At 37.2% G+C, this 16,264-nt stretch overlaps 2 protein-coding genes across 4 annotated transcripts in view; both read right to left on the bottom strand.

Moving 5' to 3' along the window:
- Nucleotides 1-16,259, bottom strand: part of IGSF11 (immunoglobulin superfamily member 11) — a 206,519-nt gene extending 190,260 nt beyond the window's left edge. For 2 of the 3 annotated variants that reach the window (XM_035274116.3, XM_035274118.3), the window contains exon 1: nucleotides 15,985-16,259. The gene's annotated coding sequence lies outside the window, so the exon portion shown is untranslated. Of the gene's footprint in view, nucleotides 1-2,570; nucleotides 8,559-15,984 lie in introns of those variants that run through there. The other variant, XM_054246070.2, reaches the window with a different exon arrangement.
- B4GALT4 (beta-1,4-galactosyltransferase 4) overlaps nucleotides 2,582-16,264 on the bottom strand; it is a 118,185-nt gene continuing 104,502 nt past the window's right edge. Inside the window, exon 7 of the transcript XR_013527617.1 lies at nucleotides 2,582-2,702. The gene's annotated coding sequence lies outside the window, so the exon portion shown is untranslated. The remainder of the gene's footprint in view (nucleotides 2,703-16,264) is intronic.

Raw genomic sequence — 16,264 nt, 5'->3', positions numbered from 1 at the left:
ACACCTAAGTCTTCTGACTTGATGCCAACGAATATCTACAAGCATCAACACCATCCAGGAAAACGGGACCTCAACAAACAAGCTAAATAAGGCACCGGAGACAAACCTTGGAGAAACAGAGGTATGTGACTATTCGGACAGCGAATTAAAAATAACTGTGTTGAGGAAACTCAAAGAAATTCAATATTTCTTTGAAGGAATTCAGAATTCTGTCACAGAGATAGAGAAGGAATTCAGAATTTTATCAGATAAGTGGAGTGGCACCCACCTGAGACCACATGGGGAAGGAGAACCCCCTCTCCCCAGCCAAGGGAAGCAGTGAGTGAGAACGCTACTCAACTGGAGAAACTGTGCTTTTTTATGGAACTGTGCAAGCCATGGATTGGAAGACCCGACTCGCAAACCCATGCCACCAGGGCCTAGTGTCCCAACCCTGGAATGGAATGTGTGGATTGTTACAGTTTTTCAGCTGGAATCCACTGAAGCCTACTGAACTCCCTGGGGGAAGAGTGACCAGCACTGGCTGCTGCTACCTGCTGTGTAATCAATTTGAGTTCCTTGTGGGAGGGGCAGCAGCCAGCACTGGGACTCACATCTGCCTCCTGTGCTAAGCTCCCTGGGTAGGAGAAGGGTGGCACCCATTTCTATAGCTCCAAGCTATGCTTTCCCCCTGCTGTAGCCAAGAAGGCTGGAAGGCTTGGTCCCAAGACTTGTCCCCACAACCCAACACAATGGCTATGGCAGTCAACAGCCAGAGTGCCTCTTCGGGTCTAACCCTAACCCATCCTTCCTCAGTAGGTGGGGCTTCCCTGCAAGATCTCCAATAACTCTAGCCAGAGGCTCAGGAACAGAATTTGGATCTCCCTGGGCCTGAGCCCCTGGGGGAGGGGTGGCTGCAGTCCCTGTGCACCAGCAAACTTAGCTGGTCCTCCTGGTAGTTCTGAAGAACCCAGGCAGCCCAGACAAGTGGATCTTCCCCCAGCAAAACGAAGTCTCTCCACCAAGGGACAAAGGGCTTCATTAAACAAGTCCTGTTCCCTGTGCCACCCAATTGGGTGAGATGCTCCAGTAGGGGTTGTCAGACACCCTATAAAGGAGCAATCCTACTGGCAGCAGGTTAGTGCCCCTGAAGGTCAGAGATCCCAGAAGAAGGAGCAGGCACCCATCTTTACTACTTTCCAGCCTCCTAGAATGACATGTTCAGGCACAGGAGAAAATCAGGTAAGACCTGAAGCGAATACCCTGCAAACTGCAGCAGCACTACAGAAGAGGGACCTGACTATTGAAAGAAAAACAAGCAGAAAGTGACAAAAACAGCATAAACAATAAGAAAACAGAACAAAAAGGCCTCCATAAAAACCCCTTCCAAGAGTTAGCAGCCTCAAAGACCAAAACTAGACAAACTCATAGAGACAAGAATCAATCAAAAAATGCTGAAAACCCAAAAGGCCAGAGTACCTCTTCTCCTCCAGATTATTGCAGTGTCTCTCCATCAAGGGCACAGGGCTGGATGCAGGATCACATGGAAGAACTGACAGACATAGGCTTCAGAAGATGGGTAATAAAAAAGTATCATGAAGTAAAGAAGCATGTTCTAACCCAATGCAAAAAAGCTAAGAACTTGGATAAAAGGTTAGAGGAATTGCTAACTAGAATAACCAGTTTAGAGAGGAACATAAATGACCTGATGGAGCTGAAAAACAAACACAAGAATTTCGTGAAGCATGCACAAATATTAACAGCCAAATTGACCAAGCAGAAGAAAGGAAATCAGAGTTTGAAGATCACCTTATTGAAATAAGACATGCAGACAAGAATAGGAAAAAAAAAAGAATGAAAAGGAATGAACAAAGCCTCCAAGAAATATGGGACTTCATAAAATGACCAAACCTACAACTGATTGGAGTACCAGAAGGAGACAGGAAAAATGGAAACAAGCTGGAAAACACCCTTCAGGATATGATCCAGGAAGACCTCCCAGGATATTATCTGTGGAAAAATCCAGAAGAACTTCCCAAACTTTGCCAACACACAAATTCAGGAAATACAGAGAATACCATTAAGATACTCCACGAGAAGATCAACCCCATGACACATAATCATCAGATTCTCCATGGTCAAAATGAAGGAAAAACTGTTAAGGGCAGCCAGAGAGAAGGTCTCCTACAAAGCGAAGCCCATCAGACTAACAGCAGACCTCTCAGCAGAAACTCTACAAACCAAAAGAGATTGGAGGCCAGTATTCAACATTCTTAAAGAAAAGAGTTTTCAACCCGGAATTTTATATCCAGCCAAATGAAGCTTCATAAGCAAAGGATAAATAAAATCCTTTCCAGGCAAGCAAATGAGAAGGGATTTCATTACCAGCATGCCTTCCCTGCAACAACTCCTGAAAGAAGCACTAAATATGGAAAGAAAAACCCAGACAGGAAAAGCCAGTACCAGCCACTGCAAACACACACCAAAATATAAAGACCAATGATACTTGAAGAAACTGCATCAACTAGTGTACAAAATAACCAAATAGCATCATGAAAACAGGATCAAACTCCACACATAACAATACTTACCTTAAATGTAAATGGGGCTGGGCACAGTGGCTCACACCTGTGAGGCAGGAGAATCACTTGAACCCAGGAGGCGGAGGTTGCAGTGAGTTGAGATCATGACACTCACTCCAGCCCAGGTGACAGAGTGAGACCCTGTCTCAAAAAAAAAAGAAAAGAAAAGGTAACTGGGCTAAATGCTCCAATTAAATGACACAGGCTGGCAAATAAGGAGTCAAGACTCATTGTCTCGACTTTGCACAAGGCCCATTCTATGTGCAAAGACACAATCAGACTCAAAATAAACAGATAAAGGGAAATTTACCAAACAAATAAAAAGAAAAAAAAAAGCAGGGGTTGCAATCCTAGTCTCTGACAGAACTGTCTTTAAACCAAAAAAGATCAAAAAAGACAAAGAAAAGAATTACATAATGATAAAGGGAACAATTCAACAAGAAGAGCTAACTAGTCTGAATACAGATGAACCCAATACCAGAGCACACAAATTCATAAAACAAGTTCTTAGAAACCTACAAAGAGACTTAGACTCCCAGACAATAATAGTGGGAGTCGTTAACACCCCACTTTAGTATTAGATCAACAAGATAGAAAATTAACAAACATATTCAGGACTTGAACTCAGCTCTGGATCAAGTGGACTGAGTAGATATCTACAGACCTCTCTACCCCAAATAAACAGAATAGACCTTCTTCTCAGCACTACATAGCACTTATTCCAAAATCAACCATGTAATTGGAAATAAAACACTCCTAAGCAAATGCAAAAGAACACAAATCATAACAAACAGTCTCTCAGACCACAGTATAATCAAATTAGAATTCAGGATTAAGAAAATCACTCAAAACCACACAATTTCATGGAAATTGAACAACCTGCTCTGGAATGACTCCTGGGTAAATAATGAAATTAAGGTAGAAATCAAGAAGTTCTTTGAAACCAATGAGAACGAAGACACAATGTGTCAGAATGTCTGGGACACAACTAAAGTAGCATTAAGAGGGAAATTTATAGTACAAAATGCCCACATTAGAAAGCTAGAAAGATCTCAAATTGACACCCTAACATCATAATTAAAAGAGCTAGAGAGACAAGAGTAAACGAATTCAAAAGCTAGCAGAAGACAAGAAATAACTAAGATCAGAGAATAATAGAAGGAGCTAGAGAAACAAAAAAAACTCCAAAAAAAATCAGCTAATCCAAGAGCCGGTTTTTCTGAATACATTAACAAAAATATATAGACCAACAGCTAGACAAATAAAAAAGAGAATAAAGTATCAAATAGACACAATAAAAAATAATAAAGGGGATATCACAACTGACTTCACAGAAATACAAACTACCAATGGAGAATACTATAAACGCCTCTATACAAATAAAGTAGAAAATCTAGAATGGATATATTCCTGGATGCATACACCCTACCAAGACTAAACCAGAAAGAAGCTGAACCCCCAAATAGACCAAAAACAAGCTCTGAAAATGAGGCGGTAATAAACAGCTTACCAAGTGAAAAAAGCCCAGACAGATTCAAAGCTGAAGTCTACCAGAAATGCAAAGAGGAGCTGGTATCATTCCTTCTGAAACTATTCCAAACAATTGAAAAGGAAGGACTCCTCCCTAACTCAGTTTATGAAGCCAGCGTCATACTGATACCAAGACCAGGAAGAGACACAACAGAAAAAAAAAAGGAAAACGTCAGGCTGATATCCCTAATAAACATTGATGCAAAAATTCTCAATAAAATACTGGCAAACCAAATCTGATAATGCATCAAGAAACAGATCCACCACAATCAAGTTGGCTTTATCCCTGGAATGCAAGGCTGGTTCAACATATACAAATCAATAAACATAATCCATCACATAAACAGAACCAAAGACAAAAACCACATGATTGTCTCAATAGTTGCAGAAAAGGCCTTTGATAAAATTCAAAATCCCTTCATGTTAAAAACTCTCAATAAACTAGATATTGATGGAACATATCTCGAAATAACAAGAGCTATCTATGACAAACCCATAGCCAATGTCGTAGTGAGTAGTCAAAAGCCAGAAGCATTCCCTTTGAAAACTGGTACAAGACAAGGATGCCATCTTTTACCACTCGTATTCAACATAGTATTGGAATTTCTGGCCAGGGCAACCAGGCAAGAGAGAGAAATAAAATCAAATAGGAAGACAGGAAGTCAAATGTTTCTGTTTGCACATGACATTATTTTGTGTTTAGAAAACCTCATCATCTCAGCCCAAAAACTTCCTGAACTGATAAGCAACTTCAGCAAAGTCTCAGGATACAAAATCAATGTACAAAAATTACAAGCATTCCTTTACAACAACAATAGGCAAGCAGAGAGCCAAATCATGAATGGGTATGTAAGCTACCCTTATCTTAAGTACAAAGACTAAAAGATGAACCAATCAAAACTAATAACTAAAAATTGAACCATTCAGAAATAATAACTTTTCAAAGATAGTACCATAAGATATAAATAGAAACAACAAAAAGTTAAAAAGCTGGGGGATGAAGTTAAGGTATAGAGTTTTTATTTCCTATTTGTTTTCTTATTCAAACATTGTTAAGTTGCTATAAACTTAAAATAACTGGTTATAAGATAGTATTTGCAAGCCTCATGGTAACTTTGAATAAAAGCACACAATGGACACACAAAAAATAAAAAGCAACCATGTACAGTGACTGTCACCTATAATCTCAATGATTTGGCAAGCCAAGGCAGGTGGATCATTTCAGCCCAGGAGTTCCAGACCAGCTTGGGAAATATAGTGAGACTGTGCCTCTGAAAAAAATTTTTTTAATTAGCCAGGTGCGGTGGCACATGCCTGTAGGCCCAGCTACTCAGGGAGCTGAGGTGAGAGGATTGCTTAAGTCCAGAAGGTTAAGGCTGCAGTAAGCCATGATCACACCACTGCACTCCAGTCTGGGCAACAGACCAAGACCTTGTTTTAAAAAAAAAAAAAATTTAAATTAAAAAAATTTAAAGCAAGAAATTAAATCATACCACCAGAGAAAATCACCTTCACTAAAAAGAAAACAGAAAGGAAAGAAAGAAGGAAGAGAACAACTAGAAGATAAGTAACAAAACAGCAGAAGTAAGTCCTTACTTACCAGTAATAATGTTGAATGTAAATGGACTTAACTCCTCAATAAAAAGACATAGAGTGACTGAATGAATAAAAAGAAAAATATGACCCAATGACCTGTTGTCAACAGGAAACGCACTTCACCTATGAAGGAACATGTAGGCTGAAAATAAAGGGCTGGAAAAAGACATTCCATGTCCACAGAAACCAAACAAAGAGCAGGAGTAGCTATATTTATATCAGACAAAATAGATTTCAAGACAAAAACTATTTTAAAAAGACAAAGAAGGTCACTATAGAAAGATAAAGGGGTCAATTCAGCAAGAGTATATAACAATCATAAATATATATGCATCTAACATGGGAGCACTCAGATATATAAAGCAAATATTATTAGAGGTAAAGAGGGAAATAAACCCCCGTACAATAATAGCTGAAGATTTCAACACCCCACTTTCGGCATTGGACAAATCTTCCAAACAGAAAATCAACAAATAAGCTTCAGAGCTTTGTATGCAGATCCAGACATAATCTTACACTCGTAAAAACCTTAGGACTCCACAAAAACACTATTAGAACTGGTAAACAAATTTAGTAAAGATGCAGAATACAAAATCAACATACAAAAGTCAGTAGCATTTCTATATGCCAATAGCAAGCAATCTGAAAAAGAAATCAAGAAAGTAATCCCATTTACAATAACTAAAAATTAAATTAAATATCTAGGAATTAACTAAAGTGAAAGATTTCTGCAATAAAAGCTATAAAACCTGATAAAATTGAGGAGGACACCAAAAAATAAAACAATATTTCATGTTCATAGATTGAAAGAATTGTTAGTTTTTAAATGTCCATACTACCCAAAGTAATCTGTAGATACAATGCAATTCCTATCAAAATACCAATAATATTCTTCACATAAATTTTAAAAATCCTAAGATTTATATGCAACAATAAAAGACCCAGAATAGCCAAAGCTATTCTAAGCAAAAAGAAAAGTGGAGGAATCGCATTACGTGTCTTCAGATTATACTGCAGATCTGTAGTAATCAAGATGGCATGGTACTGGCATATAAACAGACACATAGACCAGAGGAACAGAATAGAAAACCCAGAAGCAAACCTATACAGCTAGAGTGAATTCATTTTTGACAGTTTCCAAGAACATACATTGAGGAAAGGACTGTCTCTTCAATAAATGGTGCTGGGGAAATTGGATATCCATATGCAGGAGAATGAAACTTGACTCCTATCCTCACCATATACAAAAAATCAAATTAAAACTGATTAAAGACAAATCTAAGACCTCAAGCTATAAAACTACTAAAAGAAAACTTTGGGGAAACTCTTCAGTACACTGGACTGAGCAGAGTTCTTGAGTAATACCCCACAGGCAGAGGAAAACAAAGCAAAAATAGACAAATGGATACCATCAAGTTAAAAAGCTTTGCACAGTAAAAAAAAAAAAAAAAAATTAAGAGACAACCCATAAAATGAAAGAAAATATTTTCAAACTACCCATCTGACAAGGGATTAATAACCAGAATATATAAGGCAAGGCACTCAAACAACTCTTAAGAAAAAACCTGATAATACAATTAAAAATAGGCAAAAGATCTGAATAGACATTCCTCAAAAGAAGACATATAAATAGCACTCAGGAATAAAAAAAAGGTGCTCAACGTCATTGATCATCAGAGAAATGCAAATGAAAACTACAATGAGATGTCATCTCACCCCAGGTAAAATGGCTTTTTTTTTTTTTTTTTTGAGATGGAGTCTCACTCTAGTGGCATGATCTTAGCTCACTGCAACCTCCATCTCCCAAGTTCAAGCAACTCTCCTGCCTCAGCCTCCTGAATAGCTGAAATTACAGGTGCATGCCACCATGCCTGGCTACTTTTTGTATTTTTAGTAGACATGGGGTTTCACCATGTTGGTCAGGCTAATCTGGAACTCCTGACCTCAGGTGATCCATCCACCTCAGCCTCCCAAAGTGCTGGAATTACAAAAATGGCTTTTATCCAAAAGACAGGCAATTGTGAATGCTGGTGAGGATGTGAAGAAAAGAGAACCCTTGTACACTGTAGGCGAGAATGTAAATTAGTACAACTACTATGGAGAAAAGTTCGGAGGTTCCTCAAAAAAAAACTAAAAATTGAGCCACCATATGATCCAGCAATCCCACTGTTGGGTATATACCCCAAGGAAAGGAAATCAGTATATCAAAAAGGTATCTTCGCTCCCATGTTTATTGCTGCACTATTCACAATAGCCAATATCTGGAAGCAACCTCGGTGTCCATCAACAGATTAATGGATTATTTTTAATGTGGCATAGATATATATATAATGGAGTACTACTTGCCTCTAAAAAAAGAATAGGGCCGGGTTCAGTGGCTTATGCCTGTAATCCTAAGGAACTTAAGAACTCTAGAACTCAAGCAATCTGCCTGCAGACAGATTCACACTCCAGCCTGGGCAACATAGCAAGACTCTGTGTCTCAAGAAAAAAAAAGAGAATAGAATCCCATCATTTGCAATAACCTGGATGGAACTGGAGGTCATAATGTTAAGTGAAATGGACTAGGCACAGAAAGACAAATTCACATGTTCTCAATTATTTGTAGGGGCTAGAAATAAAAGCAATTGAACTCATGGAGATAGAAACTAGAAGGATGGATAACAGAGGCTGGGAAGTATAGTGGGGAATTGGGGGAAAGTGGGGATAATTAAGGAGTACAAAAAATACAAGGAATGAATAAGACCTAGTATTTGCTAGCACAACAAGGTTACTATAGTAAAAAAAATTAATTCTACATTTTAAAATAACTAAAAGAGTATATTTGGATTGTTTAAGACACAAGGATCAATGCTTGAGGTGATAGATACCCCATTTACCCAGATCTGATTATTACATATTGCATACCTGTATCAAAATATCTCATTTAACCCACAGATATATACACCTCCTATGTAACCAAAATAATAAATAAATAAATAAATATAAATGAAGGAATAGGTTACATATTTCCAAGTAAACAAAAACTGACCTAATCACTATCAAAGAAACCTGCCATGTAAAATACTAAAATGAGTCCTTCAGGCCAAAATGAAAGCATACTTGATGGTAATTCAAATGCATGTAAAGAAATAAAGAGAAGAAGTAAAGGTAAGTGCATAGGTATTTGATATGAATTGGCCCTGTGTCCCCACCCAAATCTCATCTTGCAGCTCCCATAATTCCCATGTGTTGTGGGGGGGACCTGGAGGGAGATAACTGAATCATGGGGCTGAGTCTTTTCCATGCTGTTCTCATAAATAAGTCTCATGAGATCTAATGGTTTTAAAAACAGGAGTTTCCCTGCACAAGCTCTCTTTTTGCCTGCTGCCATCATGTAAGATGTGACTTGCTTCTCCTTGCCTTCTGCCATGATTGTGAGGCCTCCCCAGCCACTTTAAGTTCATTAAACCTCTTTCTTTTGTAAATAGCCCAGTCTCAGGTATGTCTTTATCAGCTGTGTGAAAATTGACTAATGTTGTATTATAAAAGACATTATAAATACATTTTTCTATGTAACTCTTTCCTTCTACCTGTTTTAAAAGATAATAGCATAAATCAATTATAATAGCTGTGTCAATGGGTTTATAATCTGTAAAGATGTAATTTGCATGAAAATAATAATACAAAGAATGCTGAAGGGAACATAGATATACTGGAGCAAAGTTTTTGTATAATACTGAAGTTATTATGTTAGTATAAATCCAAACAAGATTATTTTAAGCTAAGATTAAACTAACTATAATACCCAGATAAATCAGTCAGAAAATAACTCCAAAAATAGTAAAATAAACAGCAATTGACTTTAAAAGTTACACTAGGAATAATCTATTTAACACAATGAAAGAAAAAAAGATGAGGAACAAAAAATATATGACATATATAAAATAATAAGCAAAATAAAAGATGTATATCCTACTTATAAATCAAAAGGCAGAGATAGTCAGAATGGAACCTCCACTCAAAAAAATCCAACTATACCACTACATATGTACTATCTACAACAGAGAAGCTTTAGATCAAAAGACACAAATAGGTTGAAAGTAAAAAGCTTTTTAAAAATATGTTATTCATGAAGTAATCAAAAAGAGCTGGAGTGGCTACATTACTGTCGGAAAAATAGATTTTAGGACAAAAATTGTTACTAGAAAAAAGTACATTTTGTAATGATAAGAAGGTCAATCTAGCAGGTATATATAATGATTGTGAACACATATGGCCCTAACAACAGAACCTCAAAAATATGTGTAGCAAAAACTTACAGAATTGAAATGAGATGTGGATAATTTAAGAATATAGTTGGAGACTTCAATACTCCACTTTCAATAATAGAATGAACAACTAAGCAGATCAACAAAGAAAGAGAAGACTTAACTAACACTATAAACCAACTAGACCTAACAGACTTCCATAGAACATTCCACCCAACAGCAGCAGAATATACTTTTTTTTTTTTGAGACAGAATATACTTTTTTTTTTTTTTTTGTACTCTGCCCCCCAGGCTGGAGTACAATGGTGTGATCTTGGCTCATTGCAACCTCAGCCTACTGGGTTCAAGCAACTTTCTTGCCTCAGCCTCCCAAGTAGCTGGAATTACAGGTGCCCACCAAAACACCTGGCTAATTTTTGTACTTTTAGTATAGATGGGGTTTTGCCATGTTGGTCAGGCTGGTCTTGAACCTGACCTCAAGCAATCCGCCCACCTCAGCCTCCCAAAGTGCTGGGATTACAGGTGTGAGCCACCACACCCAGGCAATATACATTCTTTTAAATACATATGAACATTCTCCAAGATAAATCATATGTTATACCATAAAACAAGCCTTAGTAAATTTTAAAAGATTAAAATCATACAAAATATATTCTCTAATGACAATGAAATTAAAAGAAAAATCAACAGAAAAAAATTTTTAAATTCTCAAATATGTGGAAACTAAACATCACATTCCTAATTAACCATGGGTTAAAGAAGAAATCACAAAAGAAATTAGAAATTACTTTGAGATGAATCTAAATGAAAACAGAACATACTAAAACTTATGGAAGGTCAGGTGCCATTGCTCACTCCTCTAATCCTAGCACTTCGGGAGGCTGAGACGGTGGATTGCCTCAGCTCAGGAGTTCGAGACCAGCCTAGTCGACACAGTGAAACCCTGTCTCTACTAAAATACAAAAAAAAAGTAGCCAGGCATGGTGGTGTGCACCTGTAATCCCAGCTACTTGAGAGACTGAGACAGGAGACTCGCTTGAACCTGAGAGGCAGAGGTTGCAGTGAGCTGAGATCACGCCATTGTACTCCAGCCTGGGAGACAAAGAGAGACTCTATCTCAAAACAAACAAACAAATAAACAACAACAACAACAAAACTAATGGAATACAGGAAAGCAATGCTTAGAGGAAATTTTACTGCTATAAAGGCCTATATTTTAAAAACAACAAAGGGTCCAAATCAATAACCTAATTTTTTACCTTAAAAAACTAAAGAAGGAGCAAACTATACCCACACCAAGCAGAAGGAATGAAATAATAAAGATTAGAGACATTAATATAATGGAGAATATTAAAGTGACAGAAAAAAGTTTAAAGCTGTCTTATCAACAAATTGACAAGCTTTTAACTTACTGACGACATTAAAAAAAAGACTCAAATGACTACATTCAGTAATGAAAAAAGGAACATTACAATATAGGTTATCTATATTATCTAATACATTACATATATTAGATAAAATATCTAATATATATTTCTAATATCTACATATCTAATATAGATATATATCATCTAATACAAATGGACAAACTCTCAGAAAGAAATATCAAAACTGCTGTGTTTATTTCAGTATTATTGTGAATAAATAGCCAAGGTATGGAAACAACCTAAGTATTCATCAACAGAACTCTCTCACGATGGAACAGTGGCTATAAAGAGGGCATTGCTCAACAACATTGAAAGGCAACCTGATGACATCTGGGTAAAAAGACTAAAATCATGGTGAATAATGGACACACTAAAAGCTTGGGAAGAAAACCTGGGGAGAGAGATTATTTGAATAATAAGTGTACCAAAAAGTTTCTGCATGTATTGGACATCCAGGAAAGTACATGCACGCCCAGGGAAGGATATATGTAATATACAAAGGGTCCAGATTTTACCTTTTACTTTTTTATTATGAAGTATGTAAGGAATCAAGAAAGTATCACCAGGAGAAATTAAAATAAACTGCTACTAAAAAAGCACAGATATTGGACCAAAACTTTAAATCAACCATCTTAAAAATGTTCAAAGAGCTAAGGAAAGATAGGTCAATTGAAATTATTCAGCCTGAAAAAAAGGCAAAAGAATGAAGAAAAATGTATAGAGCCTCAGAAACCTTTAAGACACCCTTAAGTGTACCACTTATGCATGGTGGAAGCTCCATTAAAAGAGGAGAGAGAGAAAGAGAAAGAAAAAATGTATATAAAGTAATAGCTGAAAATGTTACAAATTTGATAAATGAAATGAATGTACACATCATTCTTGTGTACACAAGGTACACAACATCTTTTTGTGTTATTCTTTTGGCATTTGTTCAGCTTCCTCAACAAACGCCAAAAGAATAACACAGAAATATCCACACTGATATATGACAATAAAACTTCCAAAAAAGAAAAACTTTTTGAAAGAGAAAATCATGAAAGCAGCAAAAGAGAAGTGACTCCTCACATATAAAGATCCTGAAGATTGACAGCCAATTTCTTGGCAGAATTCATGGAAGTGAGGAAGAAGTGAGACAACATATTTACAGTTGAAAATATACACCATAAACCAGAAATTCTACATTCAGCAAAACTACCTTTCAGAAATAAAGAAGAAATTAAAACATTCCCAGATAAACAAATCCTAACCAGTTCATCGATAGTAGGCCTGCCATACAAGAAATTCTAAAGGGATATCATCAAGTAGAGATAAAAGACGTAGTAACTTGAAGCCACATGAAGAAATAAAGAATATTGGTTTTGGTACCTATATAGGTAATTTAATAGCCAGCACTGTATTTTTGGTTTGAACTTCTTTTTATATATGACTTAAATGACAGATGTATAAAATAATTATAATAAATGTATCTTAATAGGCACACAATGTACAAAGATGCTATTTGTGGCAATAATAACACACAAAAAAAGAATCAGACAAGTATTACATAAGAGCAGAGTTTTGTATACTACTGAAGCTAGGATGGTTTTAATCCAAAATAGGTTGTTATAAGTTTAGGAGGCTAATTGTAATCCCCAAGTAACCACCAAGACAATAACTAAAAACATATATTCAGAAAAGGAATGAGAAAGGAATCCGCTTGGTACACTATTTAAAAAAATCAATTAAACACAAAGGAAGGCAGTAATGGAAGAATTGAGGAACAAAAAAGATATAACATATAAAAATAAACAGCAAAATGATAGAAGTAAGTCATTTCATATCAGTAATTACTTTAAATATAGATGGATAAAGCTTTCCAATGAAAAGACACAGATTGGCAGAATTGATTTTTTTAAAATGTGATCCAACTATATAGTGAGAGATTCTTTTTAGTTTCAAAGACATGAATAAGTTGAAAATAAAACTATAGAAAAGATATTCCATGCAAATAATAACCAAAAGAGCTGGAGCTGTTATACTAATATCAGATAAAATAGACTTTAAGTCAAAAATTGTTGTAAGAGACAAAGAAGTACATTATATATTGATAAAGGAGTCAATTAAACAGGAAGACTTCATTTTTTCTTGTTTATAATATCTTATAGAAAATAAATAATTATTTGTAGAAAACAAGTGCTAATTACATGAAGCAAACATTGACAGATTTGAATGGAAAAGCAGACAGTTCTACAATAATAGTTGAAGATTTTAATATCCCACTTTTTTTTTTAGATAAGGTGTCACTCTGTCACCCAGGCTGGAGAGCAGTGGCCAAATCACAGCTCAGATAGCCTAAACATCCTGAGCTCAAGCAATCCTCCCATCTCAGCCCACTGAATACCTGGAACCAAGCAATCCTCCCATCTCAGCCCACTGAATACCTGGAACCAAGCAATCCTCCCATCTCAGCCCACTGAATACCTGGAACCAAGCAATCCTCCCATCTCAGCCCACTGAATACCTGGAACCAAGCAATCCTCCCATTTCAGCCCACTGAATACCTGGAACCAAGCAATCCTCCCATCTCAGCCCACTGAATACCTGGAACCAAGCAATCCTCCCATCTCAGCCCATTGAATAGCTGGAACCACAGGTCCACGCCACCACACCCAGCTAATTTCTTGTGTTTCCCACTTTCAATAATGAATAGAACATCTAGACAGAAGACCAGAAAGAAAATAGGACTTGAACACTATCAGCTGATTAGACTTAACACATATGAAGAACATTCCGCCCAACAATAGCAATACACATTCTTTCCATGGAATATTCTCCAGGATAAAGCATAGGTAGGCCACTAAACAAGGCTAAATATATTTTAAAAGACTGAAATCATACAAAGTATATTCTCTGAACATAGCAGAATGAACTTGGAAATCAATAAGAGAAGGAAAACCGGAAAATCCATACATATTTGGAAATTAAACATACGTTTGAACAACCAATGTATCAAAGAAAAAAGTCACTGAGAAAGTATCTTGAGATTAATGAAAAACTAACACCAAAAACTTGTGAGATGCCACAAAAGCATCAGCTCAGAGGGAAATTTGAACTATAAAACAGCTACATTAAAAAGAATAAAGATCTCTAATTAATAAATCATCGTTTTGTAAAATTTATATACATACCTATAGATCCAGACACAGATTTGCATGGGGGTAATTCCAGAAGGATACACATCAAAATGTCAATATAGGTTATCTCTTGAGTGTTTGGGTAATTTCTTCTTTACGCTTTCTTTTTTATATTTCTACAGTGATTACATTTAAGTTATAAAATGCAAAAATAAATTCACAAAACCAATAACTTTTGAAGCTACAAGCCATAGCCCAACACCTATTTTACTCTAAACACAGTATCCAAGGGTGTCATGCATTTTTAAATAACTAAGGTAGATAATTCATAAAATTACATTCAACAAACACTTATTGAACACCTACTATGTTCTAGGCACTGTTACATAGATGATTTTACTTCAGCATGCTTAGATTTCCCCTTTCCATTCCTAAGTATGGCATCCATTGGATTCACTCTCCCTGTCACACTTTGATCACAAGTGTTTGCATTTGGATTTTAAGTCTCATTTCTAATTGTTTAATGCAATTAAATCCCTACTAAAGGAATATCTGGCATCACACTACCAACCCTTGGCCTGCCTCAGTAATTTCAGGCTTTGCAAGGTCAAAGTAATCTATCTCATCAACCACCACCTCTGTACTGGCCTACTCCCGAAAGTAGATAGCCTACTGACTCTGAGGTGCGTTCTTAAGGTTTATTGCAAAGGGAGAGGGCCACATCTCAAAACCCGGGCCACACTGGCCAACCCCATCAAATACAAATTCTCCACTTGTTAAATATTCCTTCTGGTATCTTTCTCCCACTTTCCTTACTCCCTTTCTGGAACTCTGGTTTGACCTCCTTCTAACTCTCCTCTCTGCTGTAGGACCACTAGATGGTGCCATTTTAGAACCCATTCTCACTGGATCTTCTCTCTCTGGCTCTCCAGCCATGGATCACATGTCTAATTCAGAAAGAAAACACCTTGGAGCTTGAGTTTCCACTGCCAAGACAGATATACCCAGAGGGGATGGAAAATAACTGCTGACCTGTCCTTCGAGATGGGGGAGGAGGCTCCTGCAGGACAAGGGGTATGGGGAGGGGGTGGTGGAGAGCAAAGCTCTTCTTTACACTCTTTTCTTGTGAGGGCGGATCCCTAAGATTTTAATAGCATGGGCGTTAGTAAGACTAAACTCTTCCTGGTGCTACTGAAAACAGCACTAGCACTGTAAAGACAGTACTGAAAAATGTAAAAGAATACAATATGATTATGTCACCTCAACACTGACTAGAGTCTAAAGAAGAATAACATTTAGCAAGACTATTTACTAGCACGGTGCCCAGCTAACATCATACTGTGCTTACATCTGTGATGAGAGACAAACTCAGTACCAAAGTGTGAATCTGAGTTATTGACAACAGCAGCAACCTCAGTTCAGGTTTATGGTCTTCGTGCAGCTGGTCGCATGTTCATCTGTTAACATTTGGGGGTGCGGTGGGGGATGTTAATCAGAGGAGCAGTACCTGAGAGAGGGCCTCTTTCTCACACACTGCCGAGAACCCCCGCGAACAAGGAAGAGGGTAATGCCCTAGCAGCGTTGCATGGAGCCCCGTGGCCTGGTCGCTCTGGAACGGAGGAGAAGCTCTATTTGCCAGAGCCTGGGAATCGCCTCTTCTCAGGAGATGGATTCGTCCCTGCGTTCGCCTGCGCACTGCAGTGTCAGCTGATAACCGTACCTCCCTCACAGCAGCGGAACGGCCACTCGGCCACTCGATAGTGCGATACATGCGGGAAGGCTGGAAC

The sequence above is a fragment of the Callithrix jacchus genome, chromosome 15, assembly GCF_049354715.1.
Source record: "Callithrix jacchus isolate 240 chromosome 15, calJac240_pri, whole genome shotgun sequence".
NCBI classification, from domain to species: domain Eukaryota; kingdom Metazoa; phylum Chordata; class Mammalia; order Primates; family Cebidae; genus Callithrix; species Callithrix jacchus.
This window is presented reverse-complemented; position numbering and strand designations above follow the sequence as displayed.